The sequence below is a fragment of the Callospermophilus lateralis genome, chromosome 7 (assembly GCF_048772815.1).
Source record: "Callospermophilus lateralis isolate mCalLat2 chromosome 7, mCalLat2.hap1, whole genome shotgun sequence".
Lineage (NCBI taxonomy): Eukaryota > Metazoa > Chordata > Mammalia > Rodentia > Sciuridae > Callospermophilus > Callospermophilus lateralis.
In genome coordinates, this window is record NC_135311.1 from 66,865,691 (window position 1) to 66,889,297 (window position 23,607).

General features: G+C 37.0%; 1 pseudogene; it reads right to left on the reverse strand.

The window, feature by feature from the left end:
• Positions 1-1,697: 1,697 nt before the first annotated feature.
• Positions 1,698-23,607, reverse strand: part of LOC143404377 (large ribosomal subunit protein uL10 pseudogene) — a 35,890-nt pseudogene continuing 13,980 nt past the window's right edge.

Consider the following 23,607-nt stretch of genomic DNA (forward strand, 5'->3'; position numbering starts at 1 on the left):
TAAATCACAAACCTATTATTCCTAATCAGCATAAATCCTTTCACAGTTACCATAACAAAATGAAAACAAAAATAAACTAAAGCACCTTGTTGATAGATGAAAGAATTTTAAAGTCTATGGATTATATTTTTCTATAATAGTATTTTCTGTTTATTTAATTCCCACAAATATACTCTTAACTTCTTTGAGATTTTATTTAAAAATTTATATTAGGGGCTGGGAGTTCAGGTCAGTGGTAGAACACATGCTTAGCATATGTGAAACCCTGGGATTTGATTCCCAGACTCACCAAAAAATAAAAAGAAAGAAAGAAAAGAAAAAACATATTCCTATAACCTCTGATTTTAGTGAATGTTCAATTTTGAAAATAACTACCAAAAAATGTAATTTATTATAGTCTAAAATTATTCTAAGCACATATATTTCTTTTATAATATTTGGAAATTTTGATAGATATATTGTTAAATAGGATAGAAATATAAATGGTAGAACTTGGAAAGTATATGTTACTGTAATATTCATTCAACTTTGTTTTATGTTTGAAATGTTTATGACGGAATGTTTACGATAAAAGGGATAAGTAGCTACCTGTGGCTAATCTCTGCCCATTAGACATACCCTGCAGTTTCCTTCAATACAGGACATCTTCCTTCTCCCTTGAACCCCAGACCAAAGTCTACACTTCTCCAAGACCCATTCAGAGACATTAAATCTTTTTTGTTGTTCCAATATAGATCTTGTTAGAACCTCTTTCTTCTGAACTTCTTTTATACTCTTCCTTTCTGACTCTTAGGTTGTGCTGAGGTTGTTAGTTCACATGGTTTAGAGGTCTATTAAACTGTAAGCTTCCTGGGGGCAGGGATTGTGTCATTACATCCCTGTATTCCTAGGTCCCACCCAGGCCAGATTGCAACTCAACTGTGATCACTGAAAGGCTTTCCCTACTCATTCCAGACTAGGTGAGTAGCTCACTATATACTTTCGTAACATCCTTTATTTCTTCAAATCATAAGACATTTCAGACTTTATTGTAATAATTGACTTAATGATCATTCTTCCCTGCTTGACTAGTGAGGGCATGAACCATGCCTGTTACTCATCCATGATATCCCCAAAACAAGCACACCATAGGGCTCATAGTCCATAAATATCTGTTAATTGAATGTTTAGTACAGAGGAAGTGTTCAGTATACATTTGTTGAATGAATTAATATGAATTAATAAATGCTGTTGAATGTACTATTCTCAAAAAAAAAAAAAAAAAAAGAGCAAGAAAATGTCTGACAGAGTCCATAAACCATGGAGAGCTCATATACAAACAAAATCTTTATAAAATTATAGATGTGTATATCAAATTTCCTCACAACAAAGACTATTCTGAGTCAAAGGAAAGGAAACCATGTATCAGTATTTTTTTTTTTTTTTTGCTTTGTTTTAAAATAATGTTGGTAAGCTAGGCACGGTGGCACATGCCTGTAATCCCAGCAGCTTGGGATGCTGAGGCAGGAGGATCATGAGTTCAAAGCCAGCCTCAGCAACATCGGGACACTAAGCAACTCAGTGAGCTTGTCTCCAAATAAAATACAAAATAAGGCTGGGGATGTGGCTTGGTGGTCGAGTGCCCCTAAATTCAATCCCTGGTACCAAATAAAGAAATAAATGAATAAAGCTGGCAAGAGTTCATTGCTTTTTGGTGATTAGCCAAAGAGACCAAATCCCATATTCTTGTCCAGCTCCTCCAGGTCTTCCATGGCTTCAACCTTGACTAGGGCAACAGCAGGAACAAGGGCGGGGGTGGGGGGGGGGAGCCAACAGGGGTCATGGGGACAGCAGCCACAAATGCAGATGGGTCAGCTGAGCAGCCCTCCATCTTTACAGTAAGTAAAAAAGTATATTAAGTTCCCACAGACAAAGCCAGGACCTATTTATACACACTGATGAGAGAATGGGGCACAGAGGCAATAGTTGGGTAACCAATCTGCAGACAAATACTGGCAACATTGCAGATGCCCACCAGGAAGTAGAGTGCAGTTTTCTTTGTGATTTTAAACTTTAGGGTTACAGATGCTGCCATTATCAAAACAGCTGTTGGCTGATCAGCCCAAAGGAGAATTAGGGGTGGGGGGTGGTCTTCAGCATGTTCAGAAGTGTGGCTTAAGTAGGTCCCACTGATCAGCTGCATATCATTCAGGATTTCATTGATGCCCCTGGAAATTTTAGTGGTGATGCCCAAAACCTGGAAGAAGGAGGTCTTCTCAGGCTCCAGATCAGTGTTTTGGAATTGCACAGTGACTTCACATGAGACAATTGCACCAGTTTGGGTGGCAGCAGGCATCTTTTTGGTCAGCATTATGAGCTTGATCTCAGTCTTCCTTAGTGAAAGGCAAACATAGTTTCCCCCAGCTGTGAGAGAATAGTTCCTTCAGAATTGAGCTTGTTTCTAGTTCATCATGAAACTCAATAGTATATTCTACTCACCAATTTCTTGAAATAATCCTATCATTTCAGAATAACTCCCTCTATCTTTCTTTCTCTTTCTTTCTTTCTTTCTTTCTTTCTTTCTTTCTTTCTTTCTTTCTTTCTTTTCTTTCTTCTTTGTATTTCTTTAGTTGTAGATGGACACAGTACCTTTATTTAATGTATTTATTTTTATGTGGTGCTGAGGATTGAACCCAGTGCCACACACTTGCTAGTCAAGCACTTTACCACTGAGCTATAGCCCCAGCCCCTCTGCTTTTCCTTTCTTTGTCTTCCATCCATCCTCCTTCCTCTTTTTTTTCTTTTCCTGCAATTTTGAATACATATATTCTATTTGCATTGAAAAAAATCCTTTACTAGGACAGGATAGGACCTTTGGTGATGAACATTATTCTGATATTAAAATATGGACAGGGGCTGGAGGTGTAACTCAGTGGCAGAGCACTTGCTTAGCATGTGTGAGGCACTAGATTGGATCCTCAGCATCACATGAAAATAAATAAATAAAATAAAGGTACAGTGTCCATCTACAACTAAAAAAATTAAAAATAAAATAAGGACAGTGATTATAATTTGTGCTTCAAGATATAGATATTTCTTGTAGCGAGCAGGGCGTGGCGGCACTCGCCTATAATCCCAGTGGCTTGGGAGGCTGAAGCAGGAGGATGGCAAGTTCAAAGCCAAATGTCAGCAAAAGCGAGATGCTAGGCAACTCAGTGAGATCCTGTCTCTAAATAAAATACAAAATAGGGCTGGGGATGTGGCTTAGTGGTGAGAGACCCTGAGTCAATTCCTAGTACCCCCCTAAAAAAAAATTTTGGATTGGGGTCCTGGCTCAGTGGTAGAGTACTTGCCTAGCATGGTTAAGACACTAGATTCATCCTCAGCACCCAATAAATGTAAAATAAAGACAGTATATCCATATAAACTAAAAAAAATATTAAAAAAGAAATTCTTGTAGATGAGGTCTTAGCTTTCATAAAACAAACTAGTCCAATTTGAAGTTTTTAATTTTTTGCCTGGTAAAACTATGTTTAAATGAATTTCTAGATAGAAAAGTATACCTCAAGCAATAATTTAAGGATTGCAGTCATAGTAAAATTCTTTTCTCTGCTTTTATTTTCTTTTATGATGTCATATTTTTCACTAATTAGTTTTCTAATTGTACATATTTACAGGGTACAGTGTGATATTTCAATACACCTATACAATATGTTTTGATCAAATCAGGGTAATTAAGGTTTCTATCTCCTTCTCACTATTTTGTGTTTGGAGCCTGCAAGCTCCTCTCTTCTAGTTCTTCATAAAAGATACAATAGGTTATTGTGATCAATAGTCTCTGCTGTGCTGTAGCACCTCGACTTATTATTTCTATGTAATTGCTGTTTTCCAAACTCCCTCTAGACTTCTCTTCCTCCACCTGTCTATTAGTCACTATTCTACATTCCAATCAACCTTTTTTAGCATCCACACATGAAAGAGCATATGATCTTTCTGTTTCTGACTTATGTCACTTAATGTCCTCCAGTTTCATCCATTTCTCTGCAAATAATAGAATATCATTCTTTTTTATGACTGAATAATATTTCATTGTGCATATACACACCACATTTTCTTTATCCATTTGTCTGTTGATGGACACTTAAGCTGAATACATATCTTAGCTATTGTAAATCGTACAGCAATAAACTTGGGCATATATGTATCTATTTGACATGCCAATTTCATTTCCTTTGAATTCATGAGATTACTAGATCATATAATAGATTTTTTTTGAGGAATCTTCATAGTGTTCTCCATAGTGACCGTACTAATTTACCTTCCCACAACAATGTGTTCCCTTTTCTCATGATATATTTTCACTCTAAATCAAGTATCTGTTCAATTGGTATGCTGTTAACACATATCTGTCTACAATGAATTAGGTCTTTGTTTTCCTTTGATCTTAAAAAAAGAACTTAGATTTAAAATAATCTAAATTTTTTGATAACCTTTAATTTGAGATTGTCACAAAGTTTAGCTGTCAGTAGAAAATACATATGTGAAAACATATATAAACTTTAAAATAGGATCATATAACCTGTGAGTGTCTAAACATAGCAGGCTCTCAAGGATGGCTATGATCATAATTCTTCCAACATTTTTTTTTTTCAGTGCTGAGAATGGAACCCAGCTTTCTTCACTGAACACTAGTATTTCATGAAAGGATTTGGTGTTAGTTGTTTTCTTCTTTTCTGCTTTAAACACTAATAAAGCACAAAGGATACCTGAATGGTCCCCTTAAATATTAACATAGATATTTGGAATGTGTTATGAAAAGATGAGTTTCCCTGCCAGACGTGGTGGTACACACCTATAATCCCAGAGTTTGGGAGGCTGAAGCAGGAGGATAGCAGGTTTAAAGTCAACCTCAGCAATTTAGTAAGGCCCTAAGCAATTAGTGAGCCCTGTCTCTAAATAAAATATAGAAAAAGGGCTGGGGATGTGGCTCAGTGGTTAAGTGCCCCTGGGTTCAACCCCCAGTACAAAAAAAGAAAAATTAAATTAAATTAAAAAGCTGAGCAAAAATTAGTTGTCAGGTTTGTCTAATAAAGCTTTATAGGAGCCAGGTGCGGTGGTGCATACCTGTAATCCCAGCCACCAAGGAGGTTGAGACAGGAAAATCATGAGTTCAAAGCCAGCCTCAGCAAAAGCCAGGCACTAAGCAACTCAGTGAGACCCTGTCTCTAAATAAAATACAAAATAGGCCTGGGGTGTGGCTCAGTAGTTGAGTGCCCCTGAGTTCAATCCCTGGTATTCCCCACCAAAATAAAAAAATAAATAAAGCTTTATAGAATATTTTTCTTTAAAAGTGATTAAAAATAAAACTTAAACTTTATTTATGTATTTTTGTTGTTTTTAAAGGTACATATGAAACCCTTATATGTTTTGTTGAACCTTGTAAAACTGATTTGCTACCATTTTTGATTCATAAAAATAAGAATTTTGTAGTATTCAACCTAAAAACTTATTTCAATCACAGATAATCTTTCTAATATTTTGTTTGTTTTATCTATCTTTCCTTGGACACTTTCTCTTTGGTAACACATTCAAGGTTATCAAATATATATTTTTTGTTCATAGTGGTAAAATGAGCAAGTTATTTCTGTCCTCCTTTACATTTGTAAAATGATTAACAAAACAATGAAAGCCATATGTGCTCGTGTACATTAAATTCTAAGAGATTACTTTTGTTTTAAAATCTTTCTTTCTTAAGCAATTCTCCTACTTTTGCTTTCTTCTCCATGCTCGAATGAAGGACATCTGTTTCCGTTTTCAATGTTATTTGTTGCATGAAGTAGAATATCAAAGTCCTCCTTCGATGAGGAAAGAATGCTTCAGCTTTTTATTTCCTTTTGTTTGTTCTCATTGATTTAAAAATTACAAATGTTGTACAAAAAGGATGAGCTGCTCACTGAAAAAATTAAAACAATAAAACATACCAAGTAAAATTCCTTCTCTCATCCTCCCTGCTCCTTCTCCCCAGGTAACCACTGAAAATAATTGGTGTGCACACTTCAGATCTTTTCCTAGACATTTTTCCTGTATACATGTGCCTATATGAAAATATATGTGTGTGTATCTAATTCAAAATACTAAACAGTGGATGACTAACCCATAGCAAACTCTCAATGGCTGCCATGATCATTATTCTTATTCTTTCTTTCTTTTTTTTTTTTTTTCTTTGTGTGTGTGTGTGTGTGTGTGTGTGGTGCTGGGGATTGAACCCAGGGCCCTATGCACATGAAGCAGACACTCTACCAACTGAGCTATATCCCCAGCCCATGACTGGGCTTTCTGCCTGCTAGGTAAATGCCCTATCACTGAGCTACATCTTCAGCCCTCCAACATTTTAATTTTTTTCGATAGTTGTTTATTGAACACTACTATATAATGGGCACTTGTTATACAGAAAGGAGAATAGACACCACACAATTCTTGCCTCAAAGACTTACAAATAGAGAGGGAAGACACCCATTCAAGGAGCAAATTGGGAGGCAGCATGACAAGGCTGAGTTGGGGGTCTCTAGAAAGTGCAGTGAGAGCATGGAGAGAGCACTGAGGTCTAATTACCCTCCATGTGATGATGACTTCAAGTCTCACCTTTCCATCCTTGACCTCCCTCCTGTTCCAGCCCTAAACAGAAAACTGTTTGACATCTCCTCTTTGATGTCTAACAGGCATGAACTTCATACAATATAAACAGAGTTCTTGGTTTTTCACCCTAGACCTGTTCCTCTCCCTAGCTTAGTTCCACCCAGTAGCTCAAGCTGAAACCTGGAGTCAGCTCCAAGGACAGGAATCCAGAAGTCAAGAATGTTAGGACTAAGGAGCAGTTAATGGATTCTATCTCCAGGCTCACCTGTCAGCAAATGCTCTTGATTTCGCACACAGGATCTCTCATCAGTCTGTCAACTATGCTCCATCTCTGCTGTCTCCTCTCCTAGCTCTGGCTCTCCCAGCCCTATCCTGTAGGCCCTCTCACTGCTCTTCCTGCTGCTATAATCACTCTTCTATGGTCCATTCTCCACAGGGCAGCTAGAGAGATGCCCTTATGTGTTAGTCACATCACTCACAACCTTCCCAATGGCTTTCCTTTGCACTCAGTATAAAATCCCTCCTCTTTGCCACAGCCCACAAGGCCCAGAATGTTGGCCCCTGCCGTTATCTCTCTGGCCTCATCTTAGTCCACCATTCCCCTCCATGTTACTGTTGAACTAGGCAGATATCTCTAATCTTGGGACATTCCAAGCTCAAATAACTTTTCACTGAGTTGCCTGGGCTAGTCCTCCACAGCTCACCTGTGTGACCAACTCATTCTCAACCTACAGATCTACCTTCAAACCTTTTTCTGGCCACTTTTCCTCATGTGGCTTCTCTTGCAATGTGGTTTCTCTTGCAACAAAACATTCTCATGCTGCACAATTCATTTTCTCCACAGTGCTTATCACAATGTGAAATTATGTTAATTGTGTATTTGATTGCTTATTTATTTAATGTTGCTATTCTCCTTGCTCTGGACTGGATTGGAAACTCCATGAAAAATTGGACTTGTAATGTCTTGTTCACAGCACCTAAAATAGTACCTAGCCTTTAGTGGGTGCTCAACAAATACTGAGTGAATGAAAGAAAAACTGCTGAAGTCAATGAAGTCTTCATAGAAGAGATAGTCTTTAGGTTAGGACATGAATAATGAATTGAAATCTCCCAGTTTGACACATTCAGAAGGTAATCGAATAACAGGCATTCCGAGAATGGGGAGATAAGGAGGAAAGGAGCAGGGAATGATGGGAGAAGATAACATCAAAGAGCAAGTTAGGCTGGGAACAGAATAACAAGATTTTGAACTATGCAAAGGAGCTTAGGCTTTATCCTTCAGAGACTAGAGACATAGGTCACTGGAGCCTTGTGTGTTAGTTTTTCATTGTTGCTATAACAAGTTACCACAATTCCTATCAGAGAAAAGTCTGACACATGTACTGAAATAAGGTGTCAGCAGGACTGTTTCTTACTGGAGCTTTTAGAGAAGAATCTGTTCCCAGGGTCATTCAGGTTTTCCACAGAATCCAGTCCCTTGTAGATAGCACTGAGGTCTCACTTCCTGCTGAGGGCTATCTGGGTATCACCTTTAACTTCCAGAGCTTCTCTGTATTCATGCAAAAGTTCCCCCCATCTCAGAGCCAGTAGGAACACCCTGAATTCTCCTCTCACTTGATATCCCTCCTTCTTCCCTTTCTGCTGCATCTCTTCTTCCTTTTTCACTTTCTATCTCTGACTCTGGCTAGAGAAAGTGCTCTGTTTAAGGATTCAAGGGATTAAATTGGACCCACTCAAATATCCCTGGAAAATCTCCCTATCTTAAAATCTGAAACCATAATTATTTTGGCATGTATTGCAACATATTCAAGTGTTCCAGGGACCAGGGTACCTTTTGGGATGGGAGATACTCTACCCCTACATTTTGTGATCACATTTTCTTGTTAGATCACTCAGCAAACTATATGAGGTCATCTAAGTAGAATTAAACAGGGGGGTAGACTAGTGGTCTATTATGACGAAGGACTAAAGCAAATCCAGAGGGCTCAAACTAAGTTAAATCAAATAGATCTTATCTTCAGCATTGGTTATTAATTAGATGTAGAGATTATGACCATCTGGACTCTGGGGTGGCCCTCAAGTAATGTTATTTGGTGGAATAGGGCATAAGGAGCAGTTTGATGGAAAGATGCATTAGATCTCCTGTGGCATTGAAGACAGATACCTATAACATTTTGTTGATGAGTTACTCATAATTAGAAAATTACTCAGATGGTTATATTGACCATTTTCAATATAGTAACCTTCTAGGGGTTTTCAACAGATTAAGAGTATATCATTTTAAAACAAATCTATCAATATTCATTCACTTCTTTATAGAGTCTAGCAAACAGTCTTTTGTCTATTTCTGGTATAAATTCTCAATAAGATTTATCAAATTCATTTTGTAGATATTTGCAAAAGTACTGCATAAATTTTTAATTCTATCCTCTTTTGAAGAAGACAAATATTGCAATACCACAGATATTATTCAAGGACACTCTGGATGACACAAGAAGAAAAGGTATAGTCCTCCATGGTCTTGATTTTTGTCCTGATTTTTTTTAAAATTTTTTTTCTAATATTTATTTATTTATTTTATTTAAGTTTTCGGCGGACACAACATCTTTGTTTGTATGTGGTGCTGAGGATTGAACCCAGGCCGCAGGCATGCCAGGCAAGCACGTTACCGCTTGAGCCACATCCCCAGCCCGTTTGCCCTGATTTTTGACAGGCATTATGGGTTTGTATCACATAGAGTGAATAATCAGTACATATTTAAAGTTGGTCATTGTAGGTGCTTGGGTTGTGGCTCAGTGGTAGAGCACTTGCCTAGCATGTGTGAGGCACTGGGTTCAATTCTCAGCACTACATATAAATAAAATAAAGATCCATTGACAACTAAAAAATATTTTTAAAAATAAATAAATAAAGTTGGTCATTGTATTTCAATGGAAAGGCAAGACAAATCCAGGAAAGTTCTCATGCTATAAAAGTGGCACTTGTCTAGACAATTAGGAAACATGAGTTATGGCAGAGGTTTGTTTGTTCTTAAGAATGGCACTTTTTACTGAGCATTTTCTTTTATACTTTAAAATTTATCCTTATGCTAAGTCAGAAAAGAGGAGATTATTGTCACTTTAATGATCCAGAAAAGGGAACTAAGTTTAAGGGTGATAACTTGCCTTAAATTCTATAACTAGTAAATAGTAGCTATAGAATGCAAACCCAGGACTGTCTGATTCCAAACTTCATGCTACGTGGCTCTGACGCCTTACTCAATGAGGCCCAGGGCTGAAAAAAAAAACTTCCAAACTTCTGCTTGTATGCCTTTGCCTTGGGGACACTTTCTTGAACTGAGAACATATTTTTTTCTTCCTCTGCCTAGCTTCACATGGCTCCTTTTGGATACTCCCTTACAGTTGCAATATATTTGTACAAGCAACTTCTGTTTCTTCTCACTAGAGTGTAAATACTACACACTACATACTGCATAAGGTTTGATTTGTCCTTGAATTCCCAGTTCTTCACACAGAGATTAGCCCTTTTGAGCACAAGGCTCAAAAGTTCAGTGAATGTATGCATGAATGAATGGATGAAAGAGTGAATGTCATTCATTTTCCCTGAAGTTCCAGTTTGTCATCTCTAAGATAAAATAAACAGATTAAAGTTGGTCCCCCCTAACTTCCCACAGTTTCAGCTACTCATAGTCAACCATAGTCTGAAAATATTTCATGGTCATTTCCAGAAGTAAACAATTCATAAATTTTAAAATGCATACTGTCCTGGATAGCATGTTGAAATCTTGTGCTGTCCTGTTCCAACTGTCCTGGGTCATGAATCATCCCTTTGCATCCAGTGTATACACATTGTATACACTACCAACCTATTAGTTACAATTATGGCTTAAATATGAGGTGTCCCCTGAAAGCCCAAGTCTGAGACAATGCAGGAATATTCAGAGGTGAAATAATTAGATTATGAATGTTATAATCTAATCATTGAATTAAACCATTTGATGGATTACTAATTTGAATGGATTAATGGGTGGTAACTGTAGGCATGCAGGGCATTTCTGAAAGAAGTAGGTCACTGAGGGCATACCCTTGGGTTTATATTATCTTTGGCTCCTTGCATGCTTTCTGTCTGCTTCTTGTCTGTCAGGAACTGAGTAGGTTTCCTCTGCCACACCCTTCAGCAATGATGTTCTCGCTTATCTTGGACCTAGAGCTACACAGTTGACTGGGCATGGATTGAACCTCTGAAACCATGAGCCAAAATTTTTTCTCTAAATTCTTCACATATTGATTACAGCAATGAAAAGCTGACTAACACAGTTACTTAGTAGTTGTTTTGGTCATCATGTCAACTGGCCCAATATCACAGAGCTTGTGTTCAAATAACTCTTATTTTACTTAATAATGGCCCGAAGCACAAGGGTAGTGATGTTGGCAAATTGCATCTGCCAAAGATGAGCTTCCTTGAAGTAAAAAGGAGAAAGTTTCTCATAGATACACATGGAAAATGATAGTGTATATGGAGTTTGGTACTATCTGTGGTTTCAGGCATCCATTGAGAGTCTTGAAAAATGGCCCCCACAGATAAGGAGGAGAACTGTAATTCATTGGCCAATTCAAAAGCACTTTTAAATTCCCTTCAGACAGCAGTAAAAAGCAATATATCTAATTGAAGTATCACATATGTTATATCTATCTGTTTTTATCCATGATTGTTTGTACCTGTAATTGTTAGTTATAATTGGGCTATTAATAAAGCCCTTTAATATTGAGTAGATTATTAAATATGTAGGAATACTTGAATTCTAATATGTTCTACTGTTAGTAGCATTATCATACTCATTTTTAAAAATATGTCCTTTAATATTTGAGGAAATTTTATAGATTTATAGTTGGGTTGACTTTCCATCTTTCTTTTTTCACTGCAAACTCCTTTTACGTTTTCTTTGTAATTGAAACTGATAACTTGAAGCATTGAATGTAAGAAATAGAAAGTGTTTATAGTTGTGTTGTGTCTCATTTATTTCTTTCTTATTCACCAGTTCTGTAATTGGAGCTACAATGTGTTACATTTTACTTTCTGCAGGCTACTGCTTGCTCTTTTTCCTTAGTTTACTCTATCTTAGTGCAAATGTGTTTTTGCTTCCTCAAATAGAAAAAATTGAAGGGAAAGTAAAAGTTTCATTCCTTGTAAAAGAATGCCTTGTTGTTATTGCTATTTTATTTTTTAAAGTTACCTTACATACCCAGTGTTTTAAAATATATTAGCAGTATTTCAATTTTTTTTCCCGTAGGTTTACTATAATTACAACTAATATAGATTGAGATTGGTATTGAGGTAATACTCTCTAGTGTATATAAACTCTCTGGTTTGGGTGAATTCCATCTCAAGATAATTTACCAATAAAATGCAGCAAGAAACGTCTTAAGATAAATAATAATCTCTAAAACAGCAAATCTTCATGTAATGAAAGGACTGTCATGAGCAATTCTTCCAGAATTTATCAATAATCGCTCAATAACTGAAAATTACTCAATACTTGATTACTTATTTTCTATAAGATTGTACAATTTAATATTGATGGAGATGGAAACATTAAATGATCCTTCTCACAAGTATCCTAAAGAGCAGGAGAGAAGCTCAGCAAAGAAAAACTGACGTACTGCCTGTGTAGCCTCCGGAGACATTCTCTCTGCACCTGTGTCTCTTCCTCAGTAAACTACCAGGGTCAGAGATGTTTCAAGCAGAAAGAACACTTCCCTGAGACCTGGCCCATGACACTTAAATTCAGTTGAAACTAATAGCTATAAGAGAAATTCGTCCTCATTTAAGAATAGTTAGTAGTCACAAAAAATCTTTCAGAGGAAAGAGGAATAAGTATTTATTTTTTTCTAATAATAAAAGCAATGCATATAAGACATTTAATTAAATGAAGAACTATACTATGTTCAAGAATTGGATGACTAAATATTTTTAAGATGTTACTTCTCAAACTGGTTGATAGATTCAATGAAGATCTTAAGAAAATTTTATCTGTTTTTTTTTTTTTTCCTTTTCTTTTTGGAAATCAAAACTGGCCCCTAAAATTTATACAGAAATGCAAAGAATCTAGAATGGCCTAAACAGGATAGAATAACCTTTTTTTTGAAAAAGAAGAAAAATATTGGAGCACTTTTACTTATTTCAAAACATATTTTAAAGTTATGGTGATCAAAACAATATGATTCTGGCATAAATACAGCATATAAATCAATAAAACAAAATAGAGACAGAAATAAATAATTGATCTATTTTTTTGACAAAGGTACCAAACTAAATCAGTAAGAAATGGATTTATTTTTTAAAAGGTGCTGGGTTATGTACCTTTAAACAGGAAGATGGTTCTTACTTCATCCATATATAAAAATTAAGTCAAAGTATGTAACAGAATTAAATATAAAAGCTAAAATAATGGAATTTTCAGAAGAAAATGGAAAAAAAATTTTGTGATCTTGGGTTAGATAAATATTTTTTGATATGATACAAAACATGCAAATAAACTTGATAAACTTAACTTTATAAAAAGTAAACAATTTTGTTCATCTCAGGACATGTATGACAGTGTATTTTGTAACTCTATAAAAGAATATCTAGAACTGGGTAAGTTACAAAGAACAGAAATTGATTTTCTCACCGTTTTCGAGTCTGGGAAGTCCAAGATCAAGGGACCAGCATCTGATGAAGGTCTTCTTGTTTGTTCTCTCAGGATAGAAGCTGGAAGGACAAGCCTAGCACCTGACACTGTGTGAAGCTTTTTTTTTTTTTTTTTTTTTTTTTTTTTAAGGGCCTTGATCCCAATCATAAAGGAGGAGCCTCTCATGACCTAAACTTGAAGATTCTATCTTAATATTATCCGCCACCAAAATTCAGCAACACCTGAATTTTGGAGAGAACACATTCAAAACACAGCAGATACCAATAAGAAAAGAAAAAGACAAGTCACAGATTGAGAAAAAATATTTGTAAGATGTGTTTGGTAAGGATTTGTATCCAGATTATACAAAGGATTCTTAAAATTCAGCAAGAAAGACATGACTATTGTGGTTATTATTATTATGAGGTATTCTCTAAAAGCTCATGTGTGTGACAATGCAAGAATTTTTCAGAGGAAAAATTATTAGACTGTGATAGTTATCACCTAATGATTGGCTCCACTGGTGAATTAACTGGGTGATAACTGTAGGCAGGTAGGGTGTGGCAGGAGGATGTAGGTCACTGGGGATGTGTCTTTGGGATTTATATTTTGTCTCTGGTTGGCAGAACTCTCTCTGCTTTCTGGTGGCCATGTGTTGAGCTATTTTCCTCCACCATATCCTTCCACCATGCTGTTCTGCTGCACCTCAGGCCAGAGCAATGACCATGGATTGAACTTCTGAACCCATGAGCCAAAATAAACTTTTCCTCCTTTAAGCTGTCCTTGTCAGGTCTTTTGGTCACAATGACGAAAATGCTGACTAAAACAATGGCAAATATTAGATTGCTTGCTTCACTAAAAGATACAGATGACAATAAAGTACATGAAAAAATGTCCAACATCATTAGTTATTAGGCAAGCACAAATTAAGATCATAATGAGATACTACTATACACACATTAGAATGGCAAAAATCTAAAATGGACAATAGCAAGTGTTGTGAAGTATTTGAAGAAACTAAAACCCTCATACATTGCTAACAAGAATGTAAAATATTACAGTTCAGGTTGAAGAATGTGATTTAGATATGTGGCAAAGAAATCTTTTTCCTAACTCTGAATCTCACCTTTAAGAAGATTTATCTACACAATTCCTGGCAGCATTAGAAACTGTGATCTTGGACTTCCCAGGCTCTAAAACGGTGATAAAATTAATTTCTGTTCTTTATAACTTACCCAGTTCTAGGTATTCTTTTATAGAGTTACAAAATGCACTGACATACATGTCCTTAGATGGATCTGCTAGTCTCCTCCAAGGACAGACTCTTCATTACAAAATTTAACCCATATGCAGACCAAGAACATGTGTTTCCTGCAGGCAGGGTGATTCTTAAGAAAAGGCAAGAAGGGCTGAGCCTCCAAAAATGATTATTCTCCCCAACTCTTCAATCCATAGAAGAAGTGAGGGATAAGTCAAGAAGCTAGAAAAATTTAAAGAAAATCCCTTTTTTAGGGAAATCAAGGAAGTAGAGAAGCATCCTTCTCCTAATAGAACATCAAATCCTATTGATTTTATGTCCAAAATATCTCTGATAGAATTGCCTTCTCTCCATTTCTATTACCAACTCCCTGATCCTAGCTAACATCATCTCTCACTTATACTTCTGCAATCATTGTCTCACCATTTTAACTACTGGAAACTTCTATTCTCACCTCCTCCAAATCTTTTCTCAACACATCATACACAGTGATACTTTCACAATGCAAATCCAATCATAATTTTTCTTCTACCCCTTCCACTGTAACTATGTTTCGTTGTTGTTGTTTTGTTTGTTTTTAGCATAAAGACCCAAAGCCCTCAAGGCCTTGAAAAGTCTGGCCCCATCTATATTATAGTTTCATTTTATGTATCCCCTGCTTGTTGATCTCCAGTTATACTGACCTTCTTTCAGTTCTTAAACTGAGCCTTTGAGCCCCAGACCTGTATAAATAATTGCCTACTTGGCATTTCCACATGACAACATTATCTCAGACTCAGCATGTCCCAGGGTTGTTATCAGTTAATACAGAGTTAACTGCCATGGGGCCTATGATATGCTTCCACTGGTCAGAAATTCATTTCCCCTTCCAACTGATTATTGACTCCTACTCAACCTTCAGGTTTAAGCCAATCATCATTGCATTGTGGACAGCTTTCCTCTGTCACCAAAGTCCTTTCAAAGTATCATAGATTCTCCTCCAATCCCCAGAACTGAGGATTGAACCCAGTGCTTTGTGCATGTTGGGCAAACGTCATGGTTTAGATATGAAGTGTCCCCAAAAGCTCATGTGTGAGACAACTGAAGAATGTTCAGAGGTGAAATGATTAGATTTTAAGAGTTGTAACCTAAATGGTGGCTTAATCTACTGATGGATTAACTTGGTGATAACTGTAGGCAGGTAGAGTGTGGCAGGAGGAAGTATGTAACAGGGGGTGTGCCTTTGGGGTTTATATTTGTCTCTGGGTAGAACTTTCTCTGCTTCCTGATTACGGAGTCCTAAGTTGCTTTCCTCCATCACGCCCTTCTGCCACACCTGAGGCCCAGAGCTATAGAGTCAGAAAAAGGGGGACTGAAACTCTAAAACCGAGAGTCAAAGTAACTTTTCCTCCTTTAGGTAGGTCTTTTGGTCACAGCAACAACAACAACAACAACAACACACACACACACACACACACACACACGCACGCACACACATACACACACACACACACACACAAATACTTGATTAAAACAGCAAGTACTCTACTCCTGAGCTCCATTCCTAGTCCAGCATCATGTATTTCTACTTCACAGTACTTTTTTTTTTTTTTCTTTTAAGACTTCTCAGAGGAGGACATACAATCAATCAACAAGTACATGAAAAAATGCTCACCATCTCTAGCAGTCACAGAAATGCAAATCAAAACCACCCTAAGATACCATCTCACTCCAGTAAGATTGGCAGCCATTAGGAAGTCAAACAACAACAAGTGCTGGCGAGGATGTGGGGAAAAGGGTACTCTTGTACATTGCTGGTGGGACTGCAAATTGGTGCGGCCAATTTGGAAAGCAGTATGGAGATTCCTGGGAAAGCTGGGAATGGAACCACCATTTGACCCAGCTATTGCCCCTCTCAGACTATTCCCTGAAGACCTTACTACAGGGATACCGCCACATCGATGTTCATAGCAATTCACAATAGCTAGACTGTGGAACCAACCCAGATGCCCTTCAATAGATGAACGGATAAAAAAAAAAAAAAATGTGGCATTTATACACCATGGAGTATTACGCAGCACTAAAAAAATGACAAAATCATGGAATTTGCAGGGAAATGGATGGCACTAGAGCAGATTATGCTAAGTGAAGCTAGCCAATCCCTAAAAAACAAATGCCAAATGTCTTCTTTGATATAATGAGAGCAACTAAGAACAGAGCAGGGAGGAAGAGCAGGAAGAAAAGATTAACATTAAACAGGGACATGAGGTGGGAGGGAAAGGGAGAGAGAAGGGAAATTGCATGGAAATGGAAGGAGACCCTTATTGTTATACAAAATTACATATAAGAGGCTGTGAGGGGAATGGGAAAAAAAACAAGGAGAGAAATGAATTACAGTAGATGGGGTAGAGAGAGAAGACAGGAGGGGAGGGGAGGGGGGATAGTAGAGGATAGGAAAGGTAGCAGAATACAACAGTTGCTAATATGGCATTATGTAAAAATGTGGATGTGTAACCGATGTGATTCTGCAATCTGTATTTGGGGTAAAAATGGGAGTTCATAACCCACTTGAATCTAATGTATGAAATATGATATGTCAAGAGCTTTGTAATGTTTTGAACAACCAATAAAAAAAAAAGAATTCACAAAAAAATTTTGTTGTTGTTGATGATGGATCTTTATTTTATTTATATGTAGTGCTGAGAATCAAACCCAGTGCTTTGCACGTGCTAGACAAGTGCTCTACCAGTGAGCCACAGCCACGGCCCTCATGGTACTTTTTATAGAAAAATTTGCATTTATGTGTATGACTATCTGATAATTTCTCTCTCCCCTATTAGGCTTTAAACTATGTGAGGGAAGTAAGTTGGTTCTTCATTAATGCCTGTAATATTGAAAGATAGGATAAGAGTGAAGAATTGAACCTAGAGTGAGGGGTTTTGAAAGTTTCACTGAGGAAGTGAGATCTGCAGGTTGACTAGATTGACTAGAGTGGTTAGGTGAAGATAAGAAGGAAATGTTTCAAATAGAAGGAACAACACGCGGAGAAAAAAAATTTATAAGTACTAACCTGTGTAGAGCATCACAGGGAATGAAGTTTCAGAATAACTGGAGCTGGGAGAATGACAAACAGTTTGGTAAAGAGTTTGGAATTTATCCCAAGGGCAATTAAAAGTCTTTGAAACTTTTGCTTTTTTCTTTTCTTTTCTTTTTTAATGCATTGCTGAGAATCAAACCTAAGGCCTGGTGCACTGAGGCAAGTGCTCTACCACTGAGTTGCAAATGCCAGCCTTTTCTGAAGGGTTTTAAATAAGGCATTGACATAGTTAGATTTGCATTTTCTGGCTACTTTGAGAAGGGAGACATGCTAATAGTTTAGGTAGAGTGTGGTGGAGGAAATGAGGATTGGAAAACAAATTGACTTGGGGCATCTGGATCCAAGAGGTAGAAGAAACCGTTTTAATGACTAGTTAAATGAAATGATTGAGAGCTATCATGGTTGGATCTAAAAATGTCCCCCAAAGAACTCATGTGTTAGGCAATGTTGCAATATTCAGAGGCGAAAAGATTGGATTATGAGAATTATAACTTCCATTATAATTAACCCATTAGTGGATTAAACCATGAGACGATTAATCATTTGAATGGGCCAACTGGGAGGTGGTAAAAACTATAGGCGGGTGGGTAACAGTTGGAGGAAACAGGTTACTAGGGGCATGGCTTGGGGACTATATCTTCTTCCTGGTTCCTCTTCCTGCCCCCCCATCTCTCTCTCTATCTGCTTCTAGCTGCTGAGAGCTGAGCAGTTTTCCTCCACCACACCCTCCCACCATAATGTTCTGCCTCCCTTCAGGCCCAGAGCAATGAAGTCAGCTGGACTTAGACCTCTGAAACCATGAGCCCAAAATGAACTTATCTCCTCTAACTTCTTTTCAGATATTTTGTTTACAGAGATGAAAAGCTGACTAACACAAGTGAGAAGGTGAAATTGGGGACCTCTGCCAGGTTTTTAAAATTGGACAACATTCAAATGAATGATGGTGCATTTACTGAGACCAAGAGCACAGGGGAAAAAAAAAAAACTGGAAAGGAAATAAGGTCGTTTTGAATTTTCTAATTTTGAGGTGTTCATAAGACAACCAAATGAGGATGTTTGCTAAATAATTGGAAATATACATTATTTGGAAATTAGAGTAGGTTATTAGATAGATCTGCTGTGAAGATAAAATTTTGGGAATTAGCATATAAATGGTCATGGAAACCTATAGGAAACTCATAGTAATAGATGAGATGTTGAAGGAGAGCATATGGAGTAAGAAAAGCTCTTCAGATAGTCTTGAGGAATTCCAACACATAATGGTAGATAAGAACAAGCCTATGATGGAGATTGAGAAGGACTTTCTAGAGAGACTGCAAGAAAACCAGGAGAGTGTGGTGCTGCCCAAGTTAAAGGCACACAATGTGTTTAGGGGGGAAGTATTCTTTCATGTTGACAGCCCAATTTCTAACATCTTTAGCTCAGAGAACAGCATGAAACACTCTTCATATATTGAGTCTTTTTTTGTTCCATCTTCTAGAATACCCTCCCTCCTTTCTCTGATTTGGGAAAAAAGAAAGAATAACATTTCATTCCTTAATTCTCTTTTAGAGCAGGTTTCACCTTTTCCTATAGTCTGTTCCTTCTGTGACTGTCTTCCCTGTTATACCATGACCAGTACAGTACCTGGCATATAGTAGGAGTTCAATGAATGTTAGTTGAAACAGTTCATGTAAATAATATTGAGTTACGTTTATTAAATACTTACTGTTTCTGAATGCCTGTGCTAGTGCTTGGTTTATAATACTATTTTTAATCTTATAAAAAATGTGCAAGGGGACATGATTATTCCCATTTTATAGAGGAGAAACCAAGACTAAGAGAAAAATAACTGCCCCAACATGCTTGGAAAGTTGCAAAACTGCAATTCACAAACAAGTCTACATGATTCCAAAGTCCATGGTTTTAACCACCACCTCTCCCAAAGAGAAGTAAACATTCACATTTCTCCAGACATCTGTGGAGGAGACATTTTTTAATTGGCAACTTTCCCAGTTCATCTCAAATTCTAGCACATAAACAGCAGCCTGCTCTCATTCCAAGAATGCTTTACTTTACTCTGGGTCTGACTGAGCCTCTACTGAGCTGTCTTGCCAACCTGTGGAACAGCAGTAGGTCTCTCCTTCATTCCCTCATTTAAGCCTGCCTGCCTACTCAAATTCTGGCTCATTCTTGAGATCAGTACCTTAATTCCACTTTTCTCTTCCTAACATTTCTTTGCCCCACTTGATTTATAGAATTACTCAAGAATCTTTTTTTCTTTTTTCTTTTAATACCCATAGTGGTTTCTTATCAACATCTAGTGTGGAGCTATGATCTACACACTAGAACTGTAAGCTTCACCACCCAGGAACCCTGTCAATCTTGCACTGTTCCCAGTATGCTGGACAATGTGGTTCCCAGGGACCCACTGGACACACAATGAATAATGCTTGGCTGAATTAGTCTGATGGTGATACAATTCCAAACTTGGCTGACTGTTAAAGCAACAGAGCATGCTGTGCAGAGTAAAATCATAAACTTATGGAGGCCCATTTCAAAACTTCAAGTGAGAAGAATTGTTTTCATGAAGGTTTGCCTGAAGAGTCTGCAGGCCAGTCCTTCAAGACACTAGCAGACTGAAGATTGAATGAGGAGAGACAGCGTAAGTTGCCTTTGGAAGGAGGGAAAATTTTCACAAGTCATCTTAGATAATTCACAAAGCAATCTGTCTTAGGGTGATTTAGAGCCACATATGTCAGATTGCCTGATTATTTATCTAAATAATTATTTATCTTCATAACACGTTTAGAATAGAGCAAAGATTTCTACCTCAATAGTGAATGAGTTTGGCAGTAGGCTTTGGAAACCAGCAAGGTCCTTGCTGGCATGGTGGTACCAATTGCTTGGGAGGCTGAGGCAGGAAGATCTCTTTAGCCTGGGAGTTTGAGGCCAGCCTAGGCAACATAGTGAGATCCCATCTCTCAAAAAAAAAAAAAAAAAAAAAAAAAAAAAAAGAAAGAAAAGAAAAAGAAAGAAAGAAAGTAAAGAAAAGAAAAAGCTGAGGGAAATTATAAATTCTAGCACCATCCTTCTTCACTTTCATGGATTCTCTCTTATTTTCTGTTACTATTTCAGCTATTTCTCCTGGCAGTATATTTGCAGGCAAAATACTGATATTTGGCTAGATTTATACTTTACACTGAATTATGGATGATGATCATTCTGGAATTCCTGGCCAGCTTACTTATCATCGCTAAATGTAAAATTTGTGCATTGCCCTACTTAGGGAAGTATCTGGCACATGATTAAGTTTCTAATAAAAAATAACCACTATTATCCATAAGAATAGAGAACTTGATATCTTATCTTTTCAGGGATATTGCAGGCAAATGTCCCTTTTTCCATTTTGTTTCTTTCTTAGGAAAACATCATTGTTGAAAACCTTTCCTCAGAGCTGTTACAAGATCACTGCATTTTTATGTGCAAAAAACATTTTCTTTTTTGGTTCTAGTGCTTCTTTACAACATTTTTTTCATATTAGTCAGATTGGCTATCATTGCTGGTTTCCAAAGCCTACTGCCAAACTCATCAATTTCTGTTCTCAGCCTTTAGGCATTTGTTTTTGTTTTCTCTTTTCACTAAAAGAAACATCGCTTATGCAATTGTGCATATTTTAAATTTCCAATTTTATGGATAACAATTACAGAAGAGGAAAGAATATGAGTATGCTTGTCTTCTTTTTTTCTTTTTTACTGTTTAGCAGTCACCTCTGTGGTGTCCTTGCAGACAGAAGATTGATTAGATGACCACTGTACACTGGATTCTAGCCCAGAATCATCATTTCACATGGGATCATCTACTATGCTCTAAACAACTTTTCAAAGGTAGAAAGAAACTCTTCTTTTCTACCTCACCCCAAAGCAAATATACATTCCAAATATACATAAATAAATACTTGCAGGTATTTAATTATTATGTATCTGATCCCTCCCTCACCCTTCCCTCCTCTGTCTCTGTCTCTCTCTTTCTCTCTTTGGTGCTGGATTGTTAAGCATAAGCTCTACCCCTAAGCTGTACCCCGACCCCCTAACAATCTTTCTTTAATAGGATAAAGAAATAATTTTTAAATATGTCACTTCCATTTAATGCAATGATGATGCATTCATGTGTACTAATGATGTATTTAATGTGTAAAGATCTTCTAAAAAATGTGTTGTCCAAACTGTGGGTAAGACAGCAAATTAGCATTAATTTTTAATGAAAGATCATTGTGAAGGTTTATTGAATTTCATGGGAAGAAAACCTCTTATCTGATGGTGTACTAGTTGTCTATGCACATTCTCTTTTGCCCTCAGGTCTCATTATAGACCCAAGGAATTCAGTGCTGGCTACATATCTTTCTCAATTCATAAAACTCACTCGGTAAAAGAGAAACATGACATGGGTCAAGTTTGAAAATGGGGACATGTAATGGGGCCACTTTGGTTATGAGTAGTAAAGTGATTCAGAGCTGGTATGAGTCCTGGGATGACTTATGTTTGGGAAATACATTGTCCCTGAGGTTTTCAAGGGATCAGTGCAGAGAGCCTGGGGAAATAGGTTGTGTATTCAAGCATATAAGCCTGAAAGCAGGGACCAGGTATCTTTAGACTATTGCATATTCCATACTGTTAGACACATCACATCCAAGTCCAAGGGGCTTAATATATTGTTGTTTAATGAGTGAATGAGAAATGTCTTGGCATATTTGGCAAAACAGTGGATTGGGTGTCCTAGAAATCTGATGATTTGTAGATTAAAGAAGACTTTGGGAGATAGGAGGTATTTAGAGAAAAGAGAGAATAGTTCCTCTGTCCTGTACTTCTGATATGTACTGGAAAACGTTACCTAATTATACAGAAGGAGTGTCAGGAGCAAGTTATTGGTCTCCATTATCAACAGAAACCCCAATTCTATCCAATGCCACGGGTTCAGGGTCTAGACTCACACACTCTCCTCAAGCCTTCTGCCTGCCTCCTCCAGGTCACCTTGTTTAGTTAACTTACAGACAAAATGGACAGCATCCAAGCAAAAGAATGTCCTCACAGGTTAGACATCCCATACAGGAGCATGTCAGTTGGGAGTGCTCCCTTCCCATCCAGTCTAATTCTTCCCATTCCATCACTTGAAGGAGCTCCCTTCTTTCATTTTTGTTCTCCCTATCTCACTCTCTCTCCCTCTTTAAAAAAAATTTTTTTAGAGTTCTATTGAAACTTATTGAAAAAATAGATTAGACATAAAGTAGACAATTTGGTAAATTTTGATGGATACCTACAACTGTGAAATCATCACTAAAATCAAGATAATGAACATATCCATCACCTCCAAACATTTCTTCATGTTCTTTTATAATTCCTTACCCCATACCACCTCATTCTCCTCAACAATAGACAACCACCACAGATCTACTTTCTGTCACTGTATATTAGTTTGTATTTTCTAAAGTTTTACATAAAGACAATCATACAGCAAGTATTCTTTTTTGAGGGATGGCTTTACACACCCATTGATTGATAGGCATATGGGTTATTTTCAGTTTGGAGCTATTACCAATACAGCTTTCATGAGTCATGAAAATTCTTCTATAAGCCTGGGAGATATATATATATATATATATATATTTTAATTTCAGCAAATATATGTGAGTAAAGGGATGAATCACACTCACGTTATGGTATGTATGTTTAATTTTGTGTCTGTGTTATGTGTGTGGATAGAACCCAGTACCTCACACACGCTAGGCACGTGCTCTATCACAAAGCTACATCTCCATCCCCATTTAACTTTTTAAAGAAACTGACAAACTTTTCACAAAGTGATTTCACCATTTTACATTTCCATAAGTAATGTAGTAGAGTTACATTTGCAATACATACTTGTCAACACTTGCTATCCTCGGTCTTATTATTTCTAACCATTCTCATAGGTGTGTTGTGATATCTCATGGTGGTTTTAATTTACATGTTC